The sequence below is a fragment of the Leptinotarsa decemlineata genome, unplaced genomic scaffold, assembly GCF_025532065.1.
Source record: "Leptinotarsa decemlineata unplaced genomic scaffold, Ldec_3_MD MMD2_tig00002082_RagTag_RagTag, whole genome shotgun sequence".
NCBI lineage: Eukaryota > Metazoa > Arthropoda > Insecta > Coleoptera > Chrysomelidae > Leptinotarsa > Leptinotarsa decemlineata.
The window spans coordinates 2,785,009-2,811,495 of record NW_027412573.1 but is presented as its reverse complement, the minus strand read 5'-3'; the positions used below and the strand labels follow the sequence as shown (position 1 = coordinate 2,811,495).

The following is a 26,487-nucleotide window of genomic DNA, read 5'->3' as shown; positions in this document are numbered from 1 at the left end:
AATGAGAGGAAATAAAAAATCGTTCAGTGCTGGTTGAATGAAATTTAATGCAATCTGTCGCAATTATACTTATCCTTATGTCTGTTTCGGTGGTTAAAACAAAGTATTTTTGAAACTTTCGTATAAATTTGTTATGAAACGTCAGTATAATTCAAAATTTTCTTATCACGAATAAAATAATTCAATTATATATTTTGGAGAAAGAGCGGGGGTTGGTGGCAAAAATTCTATAATTTGGCGGAGGTAGCGGTATAAAGTTTCTTTTGATTTATTGATGTACTGACCCGTAATTCGATGAAAATGTATAACACTATCCATGATAATAAGTTTTACAAACATTCTTCAACCTAGAAGTTAAGGTAGTCGAAGTTTTCTTACCATAAATAAAACAATTCGATTATTTATTTTGGCGGGATAGCTGAGGTTAAACATTCTATAATTTGGTGGAGGCAGCGGTATCCATTTCCTTCAAATTTATGCATGTATTGGACCCGTTACTCGATAAAAATTTATAAAACTTTCCAATTCTAGAAGCTGAGGTGTTATTGGTAGTAATATAACTTCCGGGTCTGAAACATCAATGCTATTCGATTAATAACACTGTTCATGATAACAATTTCCACAAACATTTTTCAATTCTAGAAGCTAAGGGGTTAGTAATATTGCTACCGTGTCTGAAACGCCAGTTTTATTGGAAGCTTTACTATGAATGTAAGAATTCAATTATTTATTTAGGTGGGAGAGCTGGTTATAGGAATTTTATAATTTGGTGGAAGCAGCGGTATCAATTTTATTTCAATTTATGAATGAACTGGCCCGTTATTTGATGATAATTAATAACACCATTCATGATTAGAATTTCCACAAACATTTTCAACCTCAGAAGCTAAGATATTCGAAGTTTTCTTACTATGAGTAATAGAATCTGGTTATATATTTTGAGGGACAGCTGGATTTAGAAATTCTATAATTTGATGGAGGCAGCGGTATCAGGTTTTCAATTTATGAATCTACTGACCCGTCACTCGATGAAAATTAATAATAATATCAATAATAACAATTCCCATAAACATCTTTCAATTCTTGAAGCCAAGGTGTTAGTGGTAGTCCTATTACTATCGTGTTAGAGTATCGTCAGTATCATGATATTATGAACAAAAGAATGTTTGAGAATTCTATAATTTGGTGGAGGTAGCGGTATCAATGTTATTTCGATTAATGAATGAACTGGTCCATTACTTCATGAAAATTAATAACACTATCCATGATAACAATTTTCACAAACATTCTCAACCTTGAAAGCTAAGGTATTCGAAGTTTTCTTACTATGAGTAATGAAATTCGATTATATGTTTTGACGGGACAGCCGGAATTGGGAATTCTATAATTTGGTGGAGGCAGCGGTACAATTTTTTCAATTTATGAATGTAAATGACCCGCACTAGATGAAAATCATTAACAATATCAATAATAATTTCCACAAACATTTTCCAATTCTTGAAGCTAAGGTGTTAGTGGTAGTCATATTATTATCGTGTCAGAGTATCGTCAGTATCATGATATTATGAACAGTAGTTTAAGAATTCTATAATTTGGTGGAGGCAGCGGTATCAATGGTCTTTTAATTAATAAATGAACTTGTCCGTTACTCCATGATAATAATTTTCACAAACATTTTCAACCTTAGAAGCTAAGGTATTCCAAGTTTTCTTACTATGAGGAATAGAATTCGATTATATATTTTGACGGTGCAGCTGGATTCAGAAATTTTATAATTTGGTGGATGCAGCGGTACCATGTTTTCAATTTATCAATGTAGTGATCGAAAATAAATAACAATATCAATAATAACAATTTCCACAAACATTTTTCAATTCTTGAAGCCAAGGTGTTAGTGGTAGTCATATTACTATCATATCAGTATCGTCAGTATCGTGTTATTTATTTACCAATATAGGGGTAACAAACACATTAACAAATCCAATAGAGAGAAGTCACTTTATATTTTCAGTTCAAGTGGGCTTCGTGAAAAAAGAATGTGAATTTTAATTTTTTGTAAATTACATTGGACAATCGAAGAATAACATAATTCTTATATTATATTATTCTACAGAAATGATCATGACTTATCAATGAAAATTATTCTCATCCTGCGTTTGAAACAGTCTAAAGGGATTTCAAAATATTGAATATCACTGCGAAGTTAGTTAAAGGTTTCGAACATTCTATAAAGTGGTGAATTTTGAGCAGCATTTATGCTTGTGCAAGTTCACTCAAAGCACAATGTAAGCCTCAACGTTCTACCCTGAACATTGAACTCGATTTTGGAATCAAGCTCTGGGCCGTAGAATAATCCTTTCATCAACTTGAAAATCATGATAAGATCCGTAACAGTTCTTCTATCCTTCATAGGCATAATTTTGTATTGGCGCATAATGGGATTGTGATCGCTATTTGTAATTGGGAAATTCAATTTGTGACTAATGTCACGAAGAAGTTTGTATTGGATTCTCTCAATACGATCTATGTTTATGTGGTATTGGGGATTCAAAACAATCGATGCAAAGCAGAGCTTTTTATGTACATATGCATAATATAAATCGAGGAGAGATTTTGCCGTTCTGAAATTTTGACAGTTTCTTTCGAGGAATCCAATAATACTATTATATTCATTGCCGATTTTTTCTATAAGTGAAATAAATGACAACTTCGAGTCCATAACTATTCCCAAGTCTTTAACTTCTGAAACTGATTTCAGTTCGTGAATATCAAAGTAATATTTTTTTTTTCTTGTTCCTGGAGACTGAGACTGACACACATTTTTGTGGGTTGAGAAACAAATCATCATCACAGAATTTTTTGGGCTGCCCCAAGTTATTATGAATAAAATGATGTTGAAGAATTCTAGAATTTGGTGGCGGCAGCGGTATCAATTTTATTTCAATTTGTGAATGAACTGGTCCGTTACTTCATGAAAATTAATGACAGTATTCATGATAACAATTTTACAAAAATTTTCAACCTCAGAAGCTAAGGTACTCAAAGTTTTCTTGCTCTGAGTAATAGAATTCGATTATATATTTTGACGAAAAAGCTGAATTTAGGAATTCTATAATTTGGTGGAGGCAGCGGTGCCATATTTTCAATTCATGAATGCACTGACCCGTCACTAGATGAAAATTAATAACAATATCAATAATAACAATTCCCACAAACATTTTTCACTTCTTGAAGCTGAGGCAGTCATATTACTATCGTGTCAGTATCGTGAGTATAGTGTTATAATGAATAAAAAAAGTTTGAGAATTCTATAATTTGGTGGAGGCAGCGGTATCAATTTTAATTCAACCAACCAAATCAAATCATTGACGCCAGCGTTGAAATCCCACATTCCTATCATATCATTGATAGTTTCTTTCAATCGCTTTCGAGGAGTAACTAATTCGACAACTCAGACAGGCATACGTGGCTTGTTTGAGTCGAATAGTAATAAACCAGTAGCATCAATCTAACGGAGTTTTTATTCTGTGTGAAATTGAACTGGAAGCTCTAGCGCAAGAGCACTGTTTTCAAAGACTAGAACTGCGAAACTCTTCTTAACGCGCGTTTCACTGACCAGGAGATAAACTGGTCTACTGCCATAGAAAATGTGGGGGTGAGCATAAGTATTTCATTATCGTGTTTGTTATTGATGTTTCTGTACTATGTTTTGTTCCTTAGTCGATTGTTTTACTTTTATTCTGTTTACAGTACGCTTCTGAAAGTCTTTAAAAATTTTGATTATGTTTGTTCGAAAAATGTCGATCCTACGAAAATATTTTACGATTCAAAAAGTTGGAAGAGTTGAAGTCGATCCAGTTCAATGCGCTGAAGTTTTTAAAAAGAGTAATTTGACCACACAAGTAGTTATAACCAACCAAATTCGCTTCCTTATCTCTATGTATGGAGCTCAAAAAACTTTTGTGGCTGATACTTTCTCCAAATTTCAAACTTACTCATCGTCATTTCATTGGAACTCCTTGGTGAATTATGAAAGTATATCAGCTGTACTAATTTCCATTGAAAAAGTGAAAAGTGAGAACTTATATTCAATCTTTCTCTTTCGTTGTCCAAATCACACAATGAATTTCGAAACTCCGAGCTGAACAACACCAGTGCATCCACTTGATGAGTTCCTTTGCAAATAACTTCCATCTTCTACCTCCTCCTCCACCTTCACGAAGTCTTTTTGAATAGGACAATTAGACCAAGAAAAGTTTAAATTTCAGAAGCTTTTTTGAATTACGAATTACACGCCAAAACAATTCCTGACAACGTGATTCTTCGAATTATAAATGGTTTGTGGGGATTGAATGGAATGAGTGAAACTCATTCGGTGCTGAAAGTTGATAATCTGATTATTCTAATTAGTTTTTGAAAGGAGTCGTTGTTCCACCTGCGAATGATTTTTTTTTCGTCACAGACTAATTAGGGAATGTGATTAAACGTTATTCTTGATTTAATATTTCTAAATTTTCAGATCTATTTTTGTCATGGATCTATTTTGATAGATATTCTTCAAAAAGGAAAAACTGTTACAGAAGCATACTTGTGGAGAAACGGCCACATTTGCGAAAAAAAAATACTGTTTCACCAAGAAACGCACCGCCTCACCCCTCAGCGGTTGCCATTGCAAAAACTCACGAATTATGGCTTGAACTGCTTGACCATCCGCCTCACTCGCCAGATCAAGCCCCTAGCGACTTCTTTTTGTCCACTCATCTAAAACTCGCCATCGGGGGGGGGGGAATATTCTCGTCAAATGAAGAGGCAATCACCTTTTTGTGAACAATAATTTTGCAGAGAGGAACGCCTAGTACTATTTGTATAGGTTAAAGAGATGAAAGCATCGCTGGGAAAAGTGTGTCGAGTCGAGAGAGAACTATATTGGAGGATTAAAAAAGTCTGAAAAAATGTCTCGAATCTTGGTTATGTCGGAAATTTTTCAGACCACCAATATGAAAAAGGGTGAAATTTCACTTACACTGCCATCCTCAATGGCGAACGTTCGATGTTGCGGAGGAGAACATTTGCCTTATTGCCTGTTACAGTTAAAGTTACAGATGAAGCACTCAATTCATTCATAAAATCACAAATTCATGTCACGAATGATTTAATCTTACTCATGTCATTGATGGCAGACTGTAATGACATTCTTTCGCTCATTTGATTCAATTTTTGGGTATTGTTTACTCTGATTTTGATAATACATAAATCAAGAAAATATAGTAATATTGTACATTCATTTTCCTGCAAATTATATTGAAGAGGAACTCCTGCTGTAGGCTAGATACCAGAAACTCAAAAAGAAGAAAAAGCTCTACAATCTCTAAAGGCTTCAAAACCTGAATCAAAAAGTCCCTCATACCTAAAAGACCTGCAGACGCAAGAGATGCCAGAGAAGTTGCTAGAAAACTGATAAAATCTGAAGTAATATCTGCTATATCGAAGCAACAGAAGCAACCTGAACAAGGATCCAAGCGACCAAGAGGCTCAGAGCGAAAGCTTATTTCCGACAAAATCGTTAACGGATATCAACCTTTCTCGGCCGTTCAAAGTGATGATGGCCCTGACAACCTGGAAGACAAACCACCGATATTGAAAAATCTCTATGACTCTATCGCAAACACCTGCGATAGGGAAGAAAAAGGTCTCACAGAAAAACAGCAGCAGCAACAGAAGACAGACAAACCTAGACAAGGAAATACCATATATGTGTCTGGGTACAGAATTACTGAAGAGTTCTTCTACTATGGGGACAATTATAAATATTTCGATGGGAATTGAGGAAAATAGAGGATTTAATAAATTTTGATAAGATGGATGCGGCTGAGAGGTAAGTTGTAAGTTTCACTCGCCAGAAGACAACCTCAAATTGAACTTATTGATGATGCCACTCAATTCGCTGCCTGGGCTACTTTAGCATCCAGTCACTATCAGAAAGGAAATCAAAGGGATAAGAGGAACTTGGTTCCATATGATGACATGTTTGATTTGGATATATATATATATATATATATATATATATATATATATATATATATATATATATATATATATATATATATCACATTTGTTTTAGATATTTTGAGGTTATCATTATTTCGGAATACATTAATTAATTTTGGTGTCAATTCTTGAATATATGGGAGTGATTTATATATGAATGAAGGTATAACGTTGTTATGTTCAACTTCTTCATTATTATTTTGAAAGTTTGTTCTTTCATAAAATAAAATTCTGTTTACTAAAGATTTAGGATAAGAATTTTGGATCAGAATTTTACTGAAATTAGACAAACTTTGGTTTCGTAAATCGGGATGGGTAATTTTGATGATTCTGTTTTTTAATGATTTTATTAAATTGATTTTCATTTTATTTGGATGAGTGTTGTGTCCACAAATTGTTTAATTTTTGATTTATATCATGCACACTCGATTAAATCTCTATTTGTATTTATCCTGGACCCGGATGTCACGCAGGTAGCTATAGCTGCCTCCGTGGTCATATTAGATGTAGCCTGGGAATTCTAGGTCTTCTAACTGGAACCACAAATGTGCGGTTGGCTCCTGTTGTTGACTCCGTGCGTTTGTGTTGTTTCCTGATTTTGGCAAACAAGTGTTTCCCATCTTTACATTTGGCTGCACCGCGCTGATGAGGCCAATAGCCAGAAACACGTGTCCGCGGTTTGCCCCCCTTTTTTGAATGTTGTGTCCACAAATTGTTTAATTTTTGATTTATATCATGCACACTCCTCTATTTGTATTCATCCTGGACCCGGATGTCACGCAGGTAGCTATAGCTGCCTCCGTGGTCATGTTAGATGTAGCCTGGGAATTCTAGGTCTTCTAACTGGAACCACAAATGTGCGGTTGGCTCCTGTTGTTGACTCCGTGCGTTTGTGTTGTTTCCTGATTTTGGCAAACAAGTGTTTCCCATCTTTACATTTGGCTGCACCGCGCTGATGAGGCCAATAGCCAGAAACACGTGTCCGCGGTTTGCCCCCCTTTTTTGAGTGTTGTGTCCACAAATTGTTTAATTAGAAATCTTGTTCGAATCAAAAAGGTGCATTTTTAGTACACAGTAATTCTAAGAATGAAAAATGTTCTGGCTTTCTACTTATTCATCTTTATACAAAAAATGTGAAAATCTTCCAAAGAAAGGGAAAAAAACAATTGATTTCAGAAAGAACTCTTCACGAAGACGTGTAGATAATGTAAAGAAGTAAGTTCTCATATAAAGATAGAGAAGTAAGAAGCCAACATTTTTTTCCAAAAATAATCTCTCGTAAAAATATGCCCCTTCAAATTCAGATTCTTCAAGTTTTGAATATGAAACTTCAGAAATTAATTTGTTTTATTTCAATACAAATTTCACCTGAATCGGTTGAAATCAATATCACTCTTGAATATCCACTTTTTTTGAACGAATATAACCATTGCAATGTAAATTTCTGAGATGAACGAGTTAGTTTCTGTTGAGCAGCGATATCACCGTAGTTCTCTCATTTCCATAGCTTGAGGAAACTCTCGTTATGGTTAATTAGTTTTTGCACAGTAATGGGGTAGTTTATAGACGGCTTCAAAACTTGACAAATTCTTGAAGGTGATTATGAAACCAAAAACAATGATGAGGAAAAGAATGACTACTCCGCAAGCTTGCAAAGACTTCTTAATAATTTCAATTTTATTTACTAAAGAGCAAATATCTCAGATGAAATGATACAATATTCAGAAGCATGGTGAATTTTCATTAGTGTAGTATCTGTATCTGTATTTGTAGAGTAGGAAAGGGGAGTGTTGACCAATAGCACTTAGGCCACATGTGACTCATTGTACATCCTCCCGAGTTATCTTCCTAGTTCATCGTCCATCCTGTCCTTTCCAGGAAGATGGAATTGGCAGATGAAGGCCAAAACTCGCCGAACACACACTCTCTTTGGCAACCTTGAGGTGTCTCATAGTAGCCTCCGCGGAGGTTTTGGAATATGCAGCGATATTACTGTTGTTGCGCGGCTTCTTCAACCTTCTTGGGGTTCTTTCCGTGGAGGTGCACAAACGAGAGAGCTTTCCTGCAGGAGCAGCCGGTTCCTTGCCTTTATTAAAGGCGGAGCTCATGGCGCATGCCCCAAGAAGTGCCCTTGCTGATGTAGGTGGAGTGGGGAAGGATGAGGGTGCACTTATAATTGCTGCCTCACTTCTGCCTCTTTTGCTCTCTTTCTCTTTTTGACATCGGCGGCCCAAATGCACTTACGCCTTGGCCTTTGTATCATATCACGAGGTGATTTGCTTATTCCAAGAGGTAGATTGGGGTGGACATTTCTGTTCATCCCCAGCCTCGGAATTGGTTTTTGTTTTTGTTGTTTCTATTTTTGTGTTGTTTAATTCATGTGTGTTCTCACGAGTAGCAAGGAAAGAGTTGGTCACCTCTGACAGAGCCCCACATTACCATGGGTAGGCTGATTACAATGAGGTTTTGCCCAGTTCCCAATGGGATCGTTCGTGACCCAGTGGCTTAGAGCCAACTCACTTCATCTAAATACAGATGGAACAGAATATATACGCATTTACAATAGACAAGAAGAAGCTAGTGTAGTTGATTTCGGAGACTTACAGTCAGTTGATAAGACCGTCCGATTTCTTGGATTATATATTGACGAACATATTTCCTGGGGAGAATAATGTAAAATCTTAATCAATGCATTGAATTCTGTTTCCCATCAATTACGTAATTTGAGATCAGTTCTGTCTAATGATCAGTTGCTGATGCTCTACTATGCCCAAGTGGACTCCAGACTTCGATATGCCATCTGGGGAAGGTCTTCGAGAGCTAATGATGTATTTGTTGCACAAAAGAGAATACTTCGAGTAATGTTTAGTCTATCCTCTCGACAAAGCTGTGGTGATGTATTCAAAACATGTAAAATCATGACGCTACCATCACTCTTTATCTTTGAAGTTTGTGTGTATATATTTAGTAACTATAACAGTTTTTCAACCAGATCTAGCATTCATAAACATGACACAAGAATAAAAAATCAGCAATTATCTAAAAACTGTCTAAACTCACTAGGTCCTTCATTATTTAATAAATTACCAGACTATGCAAGAGATAGTCGAACATCTTAAACATTTTTTATTTGAAAGATGCTATTATAAAGTCAATCAGGCACTATAATAAGTATTAGTGAATCCTTTATGATTTGTCTGTTATTTGTGTATTTGGGTGAATATATATATATATATATATATATATATATATATATATATATATATATATATATATATATATATATATATATATAAATAGATAAGTACTCTTTGATCATTCCCATATTGATTTCAATTTAAGAGCCACCGGTATACAGCTGTTTCAGCCTATTGGGCATCGTCAGTACCGGGCAGGCGGTCCTCGATTGAAGACAAAATGAGAAAAAACCAAGAAAGTACTTGATAAAAATAGCTGCGTAAACGCAAGCGAAACATAAGTGGAACCACCTATTGGTGTGACACCCAAGTCAACTTGCCAAGTGTGACTTGGGTGTCACACCAATAGGTGGTTCCACTTATGTTTCGTTTGCGTTTGCGCAGCTATTTTTATCAAGTACTTTCTTGGTTTTTTCTCATTTTGTCTTCAATCGAGGACCGCCTGCCCGGTACTGACGATGCCCAATAGGCTGAAACAGCTGTATACCGGTGGCTCTTAAATTGAAATCAATATGGGAATGATCAAAGAGTACTTATCTATTCATTTTTTGATTTTCATGGAATTATTTTCCAGCAGCTTGACTGCATTAACCTTTCTAGATTTCATATCATCTCTAGAAACATGTGGATTCGTTTTCCGATGGCATTTCAGGTTAGCTTCCCAAATTTCTGCTACCGCAGTTGTCGGTTGATTGGTCAAACCACCAACACTGACATAAAAACTTGACAAGTTGACTTGGGTGTCACACCAATAGGTGGTTCCACTTATGTTTCGTTTGCGTTTGCGCAGCTATTTTTATCAAGTACTTTCTTGGTTTTTTCTCATTTTGTCTTCAATCGAGGACCGCCTGCCCGGTACTGACGATGCCCAATAGGCTGAAACAGCTGTATACCGGTGGCTCTTAAATTGAAATCAATATGGGAATGATCAAAGAGTACTTATCTATTTATTTTTTGATTTTCATGGAATTATTTTCCATGTTCCAAATTGAAATCAATATGGGAATGATCAAAGAGTACTTATCTATTTATTTTTTGATTTTCATGGAATTATTTTCCAGCAGCTTGACTGCATTAACCTTTCTAGATTTTATATATATATATATATATATATATATATATATATATATATATATATATATATATATATATATTGGTGTCACACCAATAGGTGGTTCCACTTATGTTTCGCTTGCGTTTACGCAGCTATTTTTATCAAGTACTTTCTTGGTTTTTTCTCATTTTGTCTTCAATCGAGGACCGCCTGCCCGGTACTGACGATGCCCAATAGGCTGAAACAGCTGTATACCGGTGGCTCTTAAATTGAAATCAATATGGGAATGATCAAAGAGTACTTATCTATTTATATATATATATATATATATATATATATATATATATATATATATATATATTTATATATATATTATATATATATTATATATATATATATATATATATATATATATATATATATATATATATATATATATATATATATATATATATATATGCGTATAAATGTATATATGTAATCAAAGAGTACTTATCTATTTATATATATATATATATATATTTATATATATATTATATATATATTATATATATATATATATATATATGCGTATAAATGTATATATGTATAATGTTTGTATATGTATATATGTGTTACACAATTAATCTATACTATACATGAACGATTAAAATACTTGCAAATTCACTGGTTTGTTATATACAATTTAACTTAATGTTATTATGTTCTGTTCATTTTAGATAAACGACTACTCTTATACAATACTTGTATTGTCCTTCTGGAGAATGACGAATAATAATTATTATTATTATAACAATGTGATCATCAGAATATACTGAATCTACATAAAATGTTGTCCTTCTTCATATCACACCCAACTCTGCTATGTACCTGCGTCATAATAGTCCTAAAATTAATTTTATCAAGTTGCCTCAACTACTGGTCAGGTAAATCTAATGACTAAAAATATCATGTGAATATCATGTCAACAACTATTAGAACAACTCACTAACTAATCCTAATGAAGTGAGTTGAACTTTGCTTACATCAGCAACTAGCTCTGTAATTTATTTAAATAATTGTATGTAACTACAGCTGGGAAACAATAAAGACGATTATCAGATTATTATTATTATAGTAACTAGATTTATTCCGGAATTTCTGTGACAAAATAAACTCCAGTTTGATGGCAGAGGGGGAGGGTACTTGAAAAAAATTAGGTATTGGTCCACCATCATTACTCATAATATCATTATGTTGACTTATTCATCAGGACTCATAGGCCTAGATGCCTGTTATTGTTAACTTGTCTAACTAATCCTAATGAAATAAAGTCTATGGAATGGTTTTGTTGCAAAACATGATGGGTTACTGCAGATTTTTTTGGTTTTTCATTTTTTAGGTGTGCTAGATGTTCCTTATATCTTATTTTGATGGATCTATCCATAATATTTTGCTTCACAGTCCTTACAGTGAGTTTTGTGGATTACAGACTTTTCCAAATGCTCGACTTTGTGAATACACAAGTTAAAAAAGTAATTGAACTTTTTCGGGGTGAAATTTTCAGTTTTCTCTCCATGATAATTCTGAAAGATTCTCTCGTCTTCATTTTTCAGATTGTGACGGGTCAAATACACAAAAAATAGCAAGAAATATCTAGTTGAACAATATACTGTTAAAACTGATAGTCTGCGGAAGTGCAGTACCAAAAATTCTTTGTATTCTGAGTATGCTTTCATTGGTTTAGATGATCAAATAATACGACTATCCTGTATCATCTATTTCCAGATGGATTGATAATGAAATACGTCACTCCTGAAAAGATCACCACAGTACTTTTTTCCAGATACACTCACTCAGGGGTGATAAATTACCAACTCCCACGCATTCATTTTTCAGTTCTATGCACAGGGAGTTGGCCAAATTTAATTTGGAATAATATCAGCACAGTAATTAAAGTTAAATTGCGTCATGTTAGGGTTGAAAATTATTTCAAAAAGCCATCCTCATTTCGAGTGGTATATTTCTGCTGCTATTTATGCTAATGGAACGTTTGTGGAACTTTGGAGATGGATGTGTTCCACTCTGAGCGCTTTAAACTCTCGTGAGCCACTAGAATGAACAATATCAAAGGTCGAAAACGATGTATGCCACTTGAATCCTGAATCGAATTCAATCCGGTTTAATTTTTTTCAGGAATGAAATTCGTAGCGGCAGCAGTTCAAATCAGGAAAAAGGTACTTAATAAGTTGAACAGGACCGAGAATTGAAACTTTCTATTTTTTTCAACACTTTCATTTGTAACTAAAGTTACTGCAGTTTCGTCCTATAAGGACATTTTCAAACTTATACGTTTAATGATCGTGATGCACAGTTTGGAAACTTTGGTGTAGTAATGAACATCAATACTGAAGTTTTTTCCCAACACCAGACCGTTATTTTAACACCTCGACACGTGTTTCGATCACCAAGTGATCATCTTCAAGAGAAAAATCAAGAGGAAGATCTTCCTTGATGGTGGAAACAAACTCCAGTGATATTTATACATCCAACTAACAATGATTGATTACATTAGCCCTCATATAGGGTGATTCGAAAGTACTTTGACAAAAGTCAGAAGGTGATTCCTCATAATATTCTAATATGAATTGTCCGAATAAATTTCCAAGATACAGGATGTTGAAGTTTTATTTTTATTTTCGTTTTTTTCAAATAACTTTTGAAATACTGAACTTAATTGAACGAAACTTGGTAATAGGAAGTTTTTGAGGTGTCGAATTCGAACCTGATGTTCTTATTGCTCTTACTCGTAGGGGGCGCCACCTACACGTCTTTTTCTTTTTTGAAGATTCATAACTTTTTTGGGCGTACTTCTAGCACATTTTTCAGTAAAAAAATCGATTCCGCTATCATATCTACGTAAATAAGCTACCCTTGTTACTAGTCGCTGTAAGCAACCGTTTTCTAAATATTTGGACTTGAAAACTTCAAGTCGATTATTTGATAATCGATGCATGTTGAAGTTATTACGAATATTTTGCATTCTTCACAAGAATGCTTTGGAAATGAATTTGACGTTTGTGAGTAGTTTTGGTAATTACATATTTTGTGACAGTTAGACGTTTTGTTGAAGTTTCCGTTAGTAGAAGTAGAAAACACTTATTTTGAAAAAATGGATTATTTAAACAATACTCATTTAGCCGATATGCATTTCGTTTATGGCCTTGCGGATGGCAATGCGCGCGAAGCAAGACGTCTCCACCGTCGTTTGGCAGAAACAGGTAGCTTTAAGAGGGCAGCTGATATTATTGGAAGACCACGAGCAGTCCGAACCCCAGAATTGGAAAAAGCTGTTTTGAACGCTCTCGAGGAGTCCACAGTTTGGAGAATTATCCACGATCAACAGTTTTATCCATACCATATTCAAAGGGTACAAGCTCTTTTGCTATGAGACTTTCCCCAAAGCATTACTATGTGTCAATGGTTTTTGAGAAAATTGGCTGGAAATCCTCAATATTTAAGATATGTACTCTTCACGGACGAGGCAAACTTCTCCCGAAATGCTATCACAAACTTTCATAACAACCATGTTTGGGCTTTCGAAAATCCGCACGCAGTTAGTGAAAGGCATTATCAGTATCAATTTTCGGTAAATGTATTGACGGCAATAATTGATAATTACTTGATAGGTCCTTTCTTTCTTCCGCTCCGACTGAATGGCGCAACTCACAGACACTTTTTAGAAAATGAATTGCCGGGACTACTTCAGAATGTACCAGTAGAAATTCGTATCCGCATGTGGTTTATGCATGATGGGGCTCCGGCCCATTTTAGCGTTGTAGCCAGGGAATTCCTCAACAGAGTCTGTCCAAATCGATGGATCGGTAGGGGTGTAGAAGAACCTAACCAGGCGTGGACACCAAGGTCCCCAGATCTAAACCCGATAGATTTTCATTTTTAGGGACATTTGAAGTCACTAGTTCATGATACTCCAGTAGTGAACGAGGAAGATCTAAGAAACCGAATAGTAGACGCCTGTGAAACAATAAGAATCACACCAATAATTTTTGAGCGGGTACGAGATTCAATGACTAGACGACTGACTGCCTGTATCTTCGCTGAAGGTGGATACTTCCAACAATTTATTTGAATACAATTCAGTTTTGCTTATTTTAGTTTATTCTACATATACATATTCAAAATTTCCCGAAATAAAATGTTGACATTTCTTGCAAATTTCATTAAAACAAATACTGATTATGCACCCTAGATACAAAAATAACTATTTCGCTTAAGGATGTCATAAAGGAACCTACCCAACAGTAATGACCTCTTCAAACGAGTAAAACGTCAAATTCATATCCAAAGCATTCTTGTGAAAAAAGCAAAATATTCGTAATAACTTCAACATGCATCGATTATCAAATAATCGACTTGAAGTTTTCGCGATTAGGAACAAGGGTAGCTTATCTACGTAGATATGATAGAGGAATCGATTTTTTACTGAAACATGTGCTACAAGTACGCCCAAAAAAGTTATGAATCTTTAAAAAAGAAAAAGACGTGTAGGTGGCGTCCCCTACGAGTAAGAGCAATAAGAACATCAGGTTCGAATTCGACACCTCAAAAACCTCCTATTACCAAGTTTCGTTCAATTAAGTTCAGTATTTCAAAAGTTATTTGAAAAAAACGAAAATAAAAATAAAATTTCAACATCCTGTATCTTGGAAACGAAGCGTTTCCGGACATTTATTTATTTGGACAATTCATATTAGAATATTTTGAGGAATCACCTCCTGAAGTTTGTCAAAGTACTTTTGAATCACCCTGTATAATACCACTGTTGGTATTAATAGAGGTACTTAGCTTGATTGAGTACCTGAATTTTGTTCACCAGTGGCAATGTGGATATGCTTATTTGAAAACCAGTGAGAAAACTAAATAGATTTGTTCATTCAACAGGTTGCACCCGCAATGTTTATGCTTGTAAATTTCCAAGGATTCCAAATAATTGAGTTTGCAACCCTTCCTTGCAAAATTTCCGTATCATTTAGATTCGGGAAACATAGCGTATAATATACTACAAAGTTTGTGTAATATGTAGTGTGTGATATTACACAGCAAGGTAAGAGAAAAAATTAGATTCACCGAGTATTCAACATTGGACTTTTCTATGAGCTGATCAACAACATATCTGATATTGGCGACCTAATAACCAACTGTTCACCTTCAATATGCGGGACATAATGGCCCAGCATATGTTAAATCTCATTTCTGATGAAAATCCACTCAACTTCACCGTCATTGATCATCCAAATAGCCTCTGTACAAACGCTAACACAAAATACCCATCAATCTAGTAGGTGACACGAGCTCGGTCATAAACCTATCGCTGATGAATAAACATATCCACAAATCAGTTTGTAGGTCACTCTAAATTGAACCAGTCAGTTTAGAGTGTTGGAACATCCATCAACTATGTTTCGCTTCATTTACGATTCAAAATTTGGACTCCGCCTCGTAATCACTTATTAATGATCATTATTGGAGCAGTAATGTCGATCAACATGAAAGTTGTGTCGACGTAAATGAGATGAAAACGTCATCTAACTCATATATTAAGTGTTAATTATCAAAAAATTCTACCATTTTCTACCCAAAAATCTTTTTATCACATACTACACTTTCTTCAGGTATTGAATATCTCAAATATCCAATGTGAGTTACTTTTTTCAATCAATAGAAAACTCATGGGAAATGAAGGTTTTCGGCTTTTTACTTCTTCACCTCTAAATAAAATAATGCTGGAATTTTCCGAAGGGAGAGAGAAAATAATCAAGTTGAAAATAGCCTCTTCAAAAAGATTTGTGGATAAAGCTAAGAAGTTATTCTTGGGATAAACTGGAAGAAAAAGTCTCCCACAAGCAACTATTTCCACCTGACCATTGAATTATACAAAAGAAAAAGTACTTTTGCAACAACTATTTTCATATGAACAATTAATTATACGAAAAATTAATGTTTTCCATTTAGTTTGTACTAGAAATAGTTTAATTTGAATAAAATCGCTGTCTTTTTTCTACTTTATGAAATCCAAAGGACTTTACACATTTAATGATAATAATAATAATAATATCGTTTATTGACTGATCTCTGGATTTCTCAAGATCGTCGATAACTTTCAAGAGGGCAGTCTGTGTTCCATGTTTTTTGCGAAACCCAGACTGCTCGTATGGGAGTATTCGATTTTCTTCAAGAAAAGCTCTTATTTGACAGGAACAATTTTTCTCGAATATTTTAGAGAATGAGGGCAGAATGCTGATAGAGTCACTGAACGTGATAGGAGCATTCTTTTTGGAATTGGAATTGAATTAGAAACCTTCCAAACATCTGGAAAAAGACCTTGTCTGAAGGACTAGTGATACAGCCTGGTATCACTTGATACCAGGTACAATCATCTTGATATTCATATTGCCAATACCTAATGTATTGGATTTATTTCTTTGATAGTAGTCAAAATATCATCATCACATACAGTGTCACCATTAAAGTGGGCACCATATGGTGCGCAAAGTTTCAATGAAGCTTAACTTCGGCACTTGTTTGTGCTTTGAATTTAACTTAAAATGATGCAGCCAACTGCGATCCACTGACGTTCAGTATTTGTCAAATTCAACTTTTTTTTTTAATTGAAAAAGTGAATTTCTAGATCGAATTTAAGTTACTTGAAAAAATAATGTTTTTTATATCTATATGCCAAATTTTATGCAACTAGGATTGAGTAAACATTTTGCTTATTATTGATATATATCCCCTTTATTTCAAAGAACAAGTTCGAATAATTGTCATCAATTCATGTATACATAACAAACTCATCATGGAGTTTAACTTCTCTGATACATTCTTACTTATACGGACATTTTAACATAACTGGTGCAAAGTTTCAATCACTTGGCTATTTTCTTAAACATACCTTTGATTTCGAACAAACAGAGGTAACTGAAAAATATGCAAATAATTTCGATAGAACTATTATTATTATTATAAATTTCAAACAACAATAATATTATAGAAAATACAAATGGGAACAAAAAATTACTTATTGACCTAAATGAGATTGTTAAACACTTATAGCCTACATTTCAGTATGTAGACCTCCAGTATGTAGACCCGTGTTAGGAATCACACCTTAAAAGGTAAGACCTCGTTAGTCCTTAGCTCGCACAAGTTTCTCAACTTCTGAGAGTTGTCGTTCGTATGGGGGTGGCAGCTGATTAACGGAAAAACAGATTTTAAACAGAACAGATTTAAACATTCAATACAAATTATGATCCTTCTACTGACATCTGTAACTGCATTTTCAATAAATCGGGGATTTATATTTGCACAGCACTCGCGAATGGTATTTTCCAGATGTTGTATGTCAGTAAATGGTCTACTTCGGTATACTTTTTGTTTCGGATAACCGCACAAGAAAAAGTCTAAAGGCGTCAATTCGGGTGATCTAGGTGGCCAATAATGTTCCCAGTTACGTCCAATAACTTTGCCTCTGAACATTTGTTGGAGGGATTGTTTTACAGCAACCGTGTGATGTATTGGTGTGTCATCAAGCTGATACCATAGGTCGTATTTGATATTTAAAGGCATACTATCTAAAACTTCACTAAACTCATTATTTGAAAGGTTGAGATAACCGACGAATAACCACACCATACATTAGTTTTAAAGGGCTACTGATCACCACATTCATCTGTGAAATTGGGATTTTCTTGGGCCCACCATCGGCAATTTCGAGAACTTACCGTTCCATTTGAAGAGCACGTTGCCTCATCTGCCCATAAAATTTTATACGGAAACTTTACATTTTCTTCTCTCTCTTCTTGAAACCAGAATGAAAACCCCAAACGGACTTCAAAATCTCGTTCTTTCAATGTGTTAATAAATTTTGGCTTGTTAGGCCAAAATTTATTCTTTAATGAAATTTTTCTAACACTTTCTCTCTTGTAATCGGTATTTTTTATAATATTGGTTATCCTCGTTTGCCCGTGTTCAATAACTTTCAAACAAAAGTTAATTTGGGCCTCCTCATCATGTTTACTTGGAGTGTGCTTTTTCTCAAATTGATTTGCTACGGATCCTGTTTCTCTGAATTTCGACATTATCCTTGACATAGTAGTATGTTGAACATTTTTTCCTGGATGCCGTTCATTAAAAATGTTAGCTACTTGCCGGTATGGTGTATTCTCACCACATATTAAAACTATTTCTTTTCTTTCCTGAAGAATCAACATTATTGCAACAATAACTGTTAAAAATTTGACGAATAAATCAACTACCATAGCATGCATTTTGTTTGTTAAGACCTACTAAAAAATTTTATTCAACGTGATTAAGCATCCTTACCGCCCTAGTTAGTGTTTATAAATAATCTGTAAATACTGAATATTGAAATTTTAATGTAATTTCAACTCTAGTGATTTTATTAATACTTATTGCAGTTTTTGAGTTGTGTATGCTTTTTAAAAATTGAAGGTACTGACGTTTGTTTTAGAAAATAGCCAAGTGATTGAAACTTTGCACCAGTCATGTTAAAATTTTTATGGCACATTTCTAATTTCTCTCTAAAAATGTCCGTATGAGTAAACATTTATCAGAAAAGTTAAACTCCATGATGAGTTTGTTATGTATACATGAATTGATGACAATTAACCGAACTTGTTTTTTAAAATAAAGGGGATATCTGTCAAGAGTAAGCAAAACGTTAACTTTATCCTAGTTGCATAAAATTTGGCATATTGATATAAAATTGCCGTAGACACAACTTTTTCAAGTAACTTTTTGTTAAATTCGATCTAGCAATGCGCTTTTTAAATTTTTTTCAAAAAAAAAAACTTGAATTTGACAATCACTGAACGTCAGTAGATCGCAGGTGGCCGCATCATTTTGAGTTAAATTTCAAGCACAATCAAGTGCCGAAGTTAAACTCCATTGAAACTTTTCGAAAAAAAAGTTTCCCATATGGTGCGCACTTCAATGGTGACACTGTATATCGGTGAGGGAAAAGTTCGTAGGAGCGTTCAATTTATTATTATTGTAGGGTGAAAGAGTGTTATTCTTTACTATTGAATGTCCACCCACGTTTAAAAAATAGTCACTGATTTCTTCAGGTTTACGTAGTTCAATTGGCAAGCTATTGGTTTGTGAGGATGATTTTGTACTAACACCCCAATCTGCAAGATTTTGAATTGGTTTTATTTTTGTTCAAAACAAGTCGTATATATGCTGTTTTTTCACGTTTTACTGTGTCATTGACGTAGTTGCGTGAAGTTACATAGTACTGTCTAGCTGCTGCTGTCTTTTCTATAAGATATTTGGCATGAGCTCTATCACGGGTTTTCATCATCATTAGATATTATGAGTTATATACGGGGATGCTTTATGTTTACAGTGCGAATTGGAGCATGTTTATCAGAAAGCATAATGACGCATTCGCTGAGAAAATTTATTTTGGAATTAAGTAGCATGGTAAGTTAGTAGCATCTTGAGAAAAAAGTTACATTCATGGTATATTTGTGAAACTGAATACACCGTTTGGACACTTGGAGTGTTATTGAAGTCAATCAAAGGTCTAAGGGGTCTGAAAACATTCGTATAATCTGCGATTAGTGATATTTTGGAATGATGAAAGCATTTTTATATATCACTCGAATGGAGATTTTTGAAAACTGGCCCCAAATGGAAGCCCTGTCGTACCTCTATCATCACAAATCATCTGCATAAAGTAATATCAATATTTCAATATTTCTCTATTTCTACATCATTCATGCGAAGTGGATTCATGGCATCTTTGTAGTTGATTCACAACTTTTTCGGTGTCATACTCGTATATAGGCATCTATCGTCAACATAGAAATGAAAATGTCCTAATCAGTTACCATGAAAGCGGAAGTTACTAAGCTTCATTTCACTTTCCGAAAGTTGACATTCACATCACTATTTTCCATTTTCCATTTATGATGCACTGTTTGGAACCTTTGGTGTAGTAATAAATATTACTGGAGTTTTTTCCCAACACCAAATCGTTATTTTCAACACCTCGACACGTGTTTCGATCACCAAATGATCATCTTCATATTTCCATGAATAATTTGTACATACGGCTCGACGTTTTTACATTTAGAGTGCTTTCTATTGAAATGAGTTAGAATAGAGTTTTTTATGAAAGGAATATTTAAAATAATATTCTTTCGTGAAAAACATCCAGAATGAGAGGAATACAAGTGAATTTTTTTACGAGAAATAACCATAAGAAATCATTCAAAATTTTTCTCAATCAATAATTTTAGTTCGATTCCGAATACTTAGGTACTGAGTGGAAAATATTGACTTGAGACCAAAATTCAACCCAGGGACAATCATTGTGAATGTTTTTGTAGGATGTAGAATGTTTCTTTTCATGAAATTCTTTAAATTTTTCCATACGAAATATTGCTCATGGGTTGAATGGGTTGAGGAAAAAGTATAGTATTCTACCTTCGAGAAAAATCATCACTCGCTTGAATGACTTACGACAGTCGCCTTCGGTTCACGTCGATGAACTCCATTGTCACTCACCCAAGTCACATTGCATACTCGTTGATGATTATATTATTTTGTACTGAGACACTACCGATTATTTTTACCAAAAACTTTGAAAAAACATTGACTTGCTTGCTACTATGATGTTCTTGAACAGATTTATACCATACAGGGTGTAACTAAATAAGTGTAAAACATTCATCGAAAAAAAGACAGGATCCTTCACATAAAGAAATTTCATTGGAGCATCCCTTGTTAAGATACAGCCCCTTAAAGGGGGTACATAAAATTTGTATAACAATTTTTTTCACAAGCACTAAAAAAGTTACAATATTGAAATTAACCTGACGTTTGGTACTACCAAAAAGACACTTAGCTAGATATTTATTTGGTTTACCCCATGGTTGTAAGGGGTGGAAAACGCAACCCCTAAAATTTATTTCCAATGTAACTTTTTGTCTTATTATTTGTTTACCATTTAAAAGTTTATTTCCGATAGTCTGTTTCATTCTAAACAAAAAATGCCTCCTGGGTTTTTTGCCCAAAATAAACCATTATTTTAGGAACAACTACCGAGATACATCGTCATAAATGTGACAATTAAATTGGTATGACGCTGTCAGTTTGTGCATTTTCGAAATTGAATTAATACTAATAGTGTGTTGTTCTGTTCTTGATTTGTTACTGTAATAATTCACTTGTTATTAAAATGGCATACACAAATGAGGAAATGGCTGATATGCATTATGTTTACGGTCTGTCGCAGGAGAATGGGTTAGAAGCTTCTAGAAGATATGCTGAAATGTATCCTCAACGGCAGCTTTCTTCACATAGAATATTTGCTCGACAACGATTACGAAAATATGGTTTTATCGACAAAAGAACGCAGGATTGTGGTCGCCATCGAGAAGTACGAAAACCACAGCTTGAGCAGTACTTAATTTGATTGAATAACAACCTAATACCAGTACTAGAAAGAGAGATTTCCAGCTAAATATTGATCATATGACGCTATTTCGAATTTTAAAGGAACAACTGTAACCGCGAGACTTTCCGAACCGTCTTGAATTTTGCAATTGGATGCTGGAAATGATTAGAAGAAATTGTGACTTTCTGAAGACGATAGAATTCACAGACGAATGTAGTTTTTCTCGGGACAAGATTATTAATTTTCATAATTACCACATATGGGCTGATGAAAACCCTCACGCTATTGTCGAAACTAACCATCAAGAACAGTTTTCTCTCAACGTGTGGCTCGGAGTTATTGGGGATGATTTAATTAGGCCTCATTTTCTACCTCCTCGATTAAATGGTGAGGGATACGTTCAATTTTTAAGAGAAGTGCAGCCAGTACTGCTGGAGGAAGTTCCTTTGGGCGTTAGGTCTAGGACAGAGATATCAAACTGTCTAGGAACCTATACGACTGTATTTCAAGCGGAAATTCACGTCTTTGAATTTTGTACAGAGAGACCTCATACACAAGTCAATAAAAACATTCTCTTGGCTTCTATCGAGCAACGTCTAAATTTGTAGCAAATTGCCAAAAGTGACTCTCCTCGATAGAAACAGAACAGATTGTCTCTGGTTTGGATTCCTGGCCATACGGGCCTGGAAGGCAAGAAACTGCTGACTCCCTTGTGAAGGAAGGTGCTGCAAGCAGCTTCATCCAACCAGAATCTGTCATTGGCATCACTTTAGGCTTTGCCAAACAAACAATGAACACTTGCATGGCAAAAACATTCATGGACCTCTGGCAGAATCTTCCAGAATTGGCTCACTCTAAGGCAATTATTGACCCTTCGAAACTTGATACCAATCAGTTGTTGGACTACAGTAGGGATGAACTACGATGTCCAACAGGCCTTCTTACAGGTCACTGTCATTTGAGTCGTCATATGCAGAGACTCGGACTGTCGAATGACAGTGTGTATCGTCCGTGTTTGGAAAATGATGAAACAGCAGAGCACATACTTTTTGCCTGCCCCGCTAGGGACCGCAGAGCCGTACTCTTACCATCTAACCTGAAAGACCACTCATCATACAAACTGATCGGCTTCTTTAAGAAGCTGGGTTCATTTGGCCAATACAGAAATATGACTATGATATGTAGTTCAAACTATATGTGCCTTGTGTTCTCTGACTATATTATGTTATTGTGAATTGAATAGATGGTAAACATTTCAAAAGATACACAGAACTGTTGAAAGAAACGCTTTGTAGACAAGTGAAATTATAATTTCCTTGGATAATAAGTGCAGTATACATGAAATCCTCAACTTCAAAATATTGAAACAAGTTTTAGAGACTATCGGTCACGTTATATTGCACCTTATCAACACGTCTCTTGAAACTGGCGAAATACCAGAAAGATTGAAAAGTAGTACTATTGTTCCTATACCCAAAATTCCTCATACTATTAAATGTAAAGAATTCAGGCCAATCAACACTTTACCTCCGATTGAGAAGGTACTTGAAACAGCAGTATATAACCAACTAATAGAATATGTGGAAAAAAACGATATTTTAATCAACAATCAATCGGGTTTTCGCAAATTGCATTCGTGTGAATGCAATCTCTAAACAAATTTAAATTTGAGCTGGATAATAATAAGTTTGTTGTAGTCGTGTTCCTTGATCTCAAAAGAGCATTTGAGACCATTGATAGGTCTATACTACTAGCCAAACTGAATATACAGGGTGTCCCTGGACTTCCTCTTTTCCTCGACGAGCTTTTATGCAGGAGTCAGTTGTTTTGCTACAAAGTCAGGAACGGACTACCCCCGATGGTCCACACCCCAAAACTTTGAAATGACAGATATTTTTCAATATTTTTCAACAAAATAGGGTTACTTGGACAATTTCATGAATAAAAGTACTCGTGTGGAAAGTCGATCGGAGCAACGAGTCTTGATAAAAATGTAGTTCTACTCGACGACATCAAACCCGCTCGTCCACCATTATTTGAAATGAATAATTATCAAAGCAGAAATAATAATGATAACGTTAATTCAACAACATTTATAACAGGAATAATACAAAGTATGCTAAAATGAAGTCGTAAACAAAAAGTACAGTACCTATATGGAAGTTTAAGTCACAATTGTGATAGCAGATATTTTTTCAAAAGAAATATCAAGTTCTGTAGATTCGTGGTGTTTTTAAACTAACAAGCTACGCTACTATGAAATATCGAATTCATTCCATATTTTGTATGTACATAATACGTGTGGAATAATCACGTTTCGTGTTGATCAGTTATCTGAATCTCATGAAACTCAACATTCGAATGTTTCAAATTCTTCTTCACAGCTAAACTGTTGAGGAGTTTCACTGATAATTATAATTGTATGGGAGAAATTCTTTAACACGAATCTAAATTTAGCTGAAAAAACGCACATCGGAAAAAATATTTACTATACTACTTAAAAGCAAACGAATGAACTACAAAAACGGCTGCACATGATCAGGTGAAAAATATCCAGGGAATAATTATGTTCCATTTCTTTCACAGATGTTGACAAAAAAAACTTTTAGAAAGTTTTGATAAAAAATGAGAAACTGGAATGCGATTTTGTTTTGTTGAGTGGTGCGTTGTCATATGACTATCATTGTATTGTCAATATTCTATAGGATATTTTGAATTTTTTTGATATGGCCGAACAGTTTACATTCAATGAATATGCAGATATGCATGTATTTTATGGACGAGCATTTTGTAATGCTGGAGAAGCTCGTCGTCTGTATTCCGAGCATTTTCCCAATCGAACGGTATCGTCAAGAGAAACATTCGAGCGTGTCGATCGCAGCTTGAGGGAGACAGGTATGTAATAATTGATAATTAATTTGAGCACGTTATTTTATTTCGATATTATTGTAGGTACAGTTTTGCCAAAACGAGGTGGTGAGGGCGCTTCTAGGACTGTACGTACCGTTGTATTGGAGGAAAATATTTTGGAAGCCGTCGCTGATGATCCTTCAATGAGCATCAGAAATCTATCAGAACAGTTCCATACATCCAAGTCCACTATTCATAGAATAATTAGGGAACAACTGCTCCACCCATTTCACATCCAGAAGGTACATGCCATGACACCTCAAGATTTTCCAGCACGACTGGAATATGCCAATTGGTTCATGGATAGGCAAAGAGAGGATATGACTTTTATTAATCGAGTTCTATTCACTGATGAAGCAGGTTTCAGTAGAGATGGAGTTATCAACTCTCATAATCTCCATATATGGGCCGAAGAAAATCCCCATGGGATATTGCAAACCAAACACCAACGGAAATTCAACGTGAATGTTTGGGCTGGTATCATAGGAAACCATCTTATAGGACCATTCGTTCTACAGGACCGATTGAATGGAGAACGTTATTTGGAGTTCATTCAGAATGATTTGAATGGACTTTTGGAACATGTTCCATTGCAAACCCGAAGAGATATGTGGTTTATGCATGATGGCGCTCCTCCTCATTTTAGTTTGATTGTGCGTGACCATCTGAACCATATTTTCCACAATAGATGGATTGGTAGAGGTGGGCCATATTCATGGCCATCGCGGTCTCCGGATTTAAATCCATTGGATTTCTTTCTGTGGGGGCATCTAAAAAGCCTTGTTTACGCTATACCTATTCACACAAGAGATGCATTGTTGAATAGAATAACATTACATTGTGAAGCCATACGAAACGACCCTGGAATGCTATTTCAAGTACAGAGAGGGTGTCTTCGCAGACTAAGAAAATGTATAGAGAGAGAAGGTGGTCATATCGAGCAGTTTCTGTAGCGGATTTTTCATTTCTGTTTGCTCTTGAGGCTCTTGAGTTTCGTTAGTTAAACGTATTTGCATTATAAAAATTCGTTATGAACATTTTACCTATCATTTCCATTTTCCTTAAAAACTAATATTTTCGAATAATGGTAGACATCTCAGGATAAATGTTGTTGAATTAACGTTATCATTATTATTTCTGCTTTGATAATTATTCATTTCAAATAATGGTGGACGAGCGGGTTTCATGTCGTCGAGTGAAACTACATTTTTATCAAGACTCGTTGCCCCGATCGACTTTCCACACGAGTACTTTTTTTCATAAAATTGTCCAAGTAACCTTAATTTGTTGAAAAATATTGAAAAATATCTGTCATTTCAAATTTTTGGGGTGTGGACCATCGGGGGTAGTCCGTTCCTGACTTTGTAGCAAAACAACTGACTCCAGCATGAAAGCTCATCGACGGAATTCATTTGTTCAGTCAATTACCAAAATTTGGATGATTTTGAATATTCACTTGAAAAGTTATCAAAGAAAAACATTTTTCATTTTGTAACTTCGAGGGCCCGTTACTTGGTAACGAAGGATTTTAGGAAAAAAAGTTATATGAAGTACTGGTGATATTTTGACCCCATCTATACATTCCCGAGAGGAAAAGAGGAAGTCCAGGGACACCCTGTATATGGAATTGAGGGCAAAGTGTATAATTGGTTATCTGATTACTTGACCAACAGAAAACAACGGGTAAGAGTTAAAGACATGTTCTCTTGTGAAATTGACAATTACGTTGGAGTTCCCCAGGGTAGTGTTCTGGGACCCCTTCTATTCATACTATATTTAAACGACATGCCATT

General features: G+C 34.8%; 1 protein-coding gene and 1 pseudogene across 1 annotated transcript in view; one reads left to right on the top strand and one right to left on the bottom strand.

Annotated features, from left to right (window-relative positions):
• LOC111507031 (metabotropic glutamate receptor 2) overlaps positions 1 to 26,487 on the bottom strand; it is a 369,065-nt gene that overhangs the window by 190,152 nt on the left and 152,426 nt on the right.
• Positions 5,165 to 6,039, top strand: LOC141482846 (negative elongation factor E-like; annotated as a pseudogene).